Below are 2688 nucleotides of genomic sequence, written 5' to 3' on the forward strand. Positions count from 1 at the left end.
TAAAGGAAAGGAGCACGTTGTCAGGGGGTTGTGCAATGAAAGTGAATTGAATTGGATTGATAATTGTATGTTGTTGTTGTTTAGTTTTATTCCTACTCAACCTCGCGGTTGATTGTGTATTCGTGAACACCGCAGTGAACCGTTTTATGGGGAGCAGTTGTGAGTACTAAAGATTAGCCGATTCGGGAGCATTGGGATGGGAGCTTGACTTGGACCATAGTTGAAGTCTAGATCACATAGAATAATTATATCACTTAATTTATTTCCGCTGCGAGTTGTAATTATTTTATATTAAGTTTTAAGATTGGATTAAGTTGTAATAAACATGTATTCACTAAAGTTTTAATTTAAAGTACTTTGGTATTGTTGTACTTTGTTATTCACTACCTCGGGAAACCGAGATGGTAACAGTCTTATTTACTTGGGAATGTCTAGCTAAAGGCTCCTGAATAAATGGGGGTGTTACAGACGCCTTGAGAAACAAAATCACAAGTTTCCAGCAAGGAGTTGATGAGGATTTTTGTGAAGCATAGGGACGTTTCAAAAGTTTGGTCCGAGTTGTCCCTCACCATGGCTTCCAGCAGTGATATCTTTGCAACTTATTCTACAATGCTTTATATGATGATTATAAGGTCATCCTGGATGCAGCTGCGAATGGTAGGTTTCAAAACAATACCGGTCAGAATAGAGGTTGGAACACTATTGAGGAGATGGCGGTCCATAGAGCTGAGTTTGGGAGTTCACGTGGGAGTTCACGGAAGCAGAGTGATGAAATGAGTACCGTCGTGACACTCATTACTTCTATTACTGCCCGTCTTGAGAGGCTCGAGGCCTCTGAAGCTTCCAAGGAAAGAGTTGAAATTCCTATCCATAATTCAGATGAGACCGCGAAGTTGAGAGAAATGGTCCAAACTCTTTTGATTCAAGTGGCGAATATGGAAGCAGCCGGGATTGAGTCATCAAAGAATTTTGTGAAGCAGTTGGAGAATATAGAGGCTAAGCAAGTCGAAAATTCTTCAAACAAATGTGAAGGGCCAATTGAAACAATTAACGCCATTAATCTCAGAAGTGGCCTCTCTTATGAAGGTCCCGACAAGCCAAGAGGAGACTCGGAAAATGATGAAGAGGCTAGTCTAATTTCTGGTGCAAAAACGAGCTCAACTGCCAGTACTTTTGGTCGATCGACCAACATTGTCAGTCGATCGACTGAGATCCCAGTACAGGATGCAAATCCGTCAACTAGTTTGCATGATTCTTCACTCATTGATGATTTGACGGGGGTTTTAAACCTACGGAAGCCGAAGGTTACTGATCCTACGGCCAGTGTTGCAGTCCCGTATCCGGAGCGTTTGAAGGCTACTGTGGAGCGTAAGTTTGGTAAGTTTCGGAGATGGTCCGAATCTCGAGGTAACGGTTCCTTTCACTGATTTAATTACCCAGGTACCCTCTTACGCTAAATTTATGAAAGACATTTTAAATCGTAAGAGAAACTTTCGTGATGATGGTAATGTTGCTTTTGTGGAAGAATGTAATGCTCTTTCGCAAATTAATGTACCACCTAAATTAAAGGACCCGGGTAGTTTTTTAATTCCTTGCACTATAGGTAACCACGAAATTGGAAAGGCCCTTTGTGACTTAGGGGCCAGTGTCAGTCTCATACCATATTCTGTTTGCGAAAGGTTAAATATTGGTAGACTTAAGGTGACTGATATTACCGTTCAAATGGCAAATAGATCGACTCAGAGACCTATAGGAGTTCTAGAGGATGTACCCGTTCGAGTGGGTAAGTTTTTTATTCCTGTCGATTTCGTTGTTTTGGACATTGCAGAGAGCAGTCAGATACCTATTATTTTAGGTAGACCGTTTTTACATACAGCTGGGGCTGTAATAGATGTCAAACGCGGAACCATCACCTTAGAGGTAAAGGATGACACCATTGAGTTCAGTCTTGCTCACAAGGCAACTGCTGACGATGATACGTGTTATTCCATTGATATTGTTGACAGGGCTGTTAGTTACAATTGGAGGGAATCCTTAGCCAAGGATCCCTTAGCCGATCTAACCTTTGTTCGGATGAGTGTGCGGGTACTACGGTGGAGAATGCTTTGAGGAGCCAGATGCTTTGGTAGCCTCAATGGAGAGCTATGAGCTCACAGAGGAAGAAGATGAGATGCTCTTGAGCCTAGCCAACGAGAACTTGGTAAACACTTGCTACACCATTGAAGCTGATTCTATCTATGCTATAGAGGTAAAAGTGCAAGAGCGTAAGCCACTTCCTCCTAATCTTAAGTATGTTTTTCTAGATGATACGGAGCAGTACCCAGCTATTGTTAGCTCTAAGCTTAATGATCACCAGCTGTCTGCTTTGATGTGTGTGCTTAAGAAAAACAGGAAGGCTTTGGGTTACTCTTTGGATGACATTAAGGGCATCAGCCCTGATGTTTGTATGCACAGGATAGAGCTGGAGGACGGCCACAAGCCTTACAGACGGGGTCAACGCAAGTTGAACCCGAAGATGCAGGAAGTTGTTATGGCTGAGGTGATGAAACTACTCGATGCAGGTATTATTTATACAGTTGGCAACTCCAAGTGGGTTAGCCCAGTTCAGGTAGTCCCGAAGAAAGGAGGGACTACCGTGGTTAAAAATGAGAAAAATGAATTAGTACCAACTCGAGTAGTGACGGGGTG

General features: G+C 42.5%; 1 non-coding gene across 1 annotated transcript; it reads right to left on the minus strand.

Annotated features, from left to right (window-relative positions):
* Positions 1–468: 468 nt before the first annotated feature.
* Positions 469–577, minus strand: LOC141635425 (small nucleolar RNA R71). The gene has a single exon (XR_012540116.1). It is a non-coding gene; the product is annotated as a small nucleolar RNA R71 (small nucleolar RNA).
* Between the last annotated feature and the right edge of the window lie 2111 nt (positions 578–2688).

The sequence above is a fragment of the Silene latifolia genome, chromosome Y (genome assembly GCF_048544455.1).
Source record: "Silene latifolia isolate original U9 population chromosome Y, ASM4854445v1, whole genome shotgun sequence".
Lineage (NCBI taxonomy): Eukaryota > Viridiplantae > Streptophyta > Magnoliopsida > Caryophyllales > Caryophyllaceae > Silene > Silene latifolia.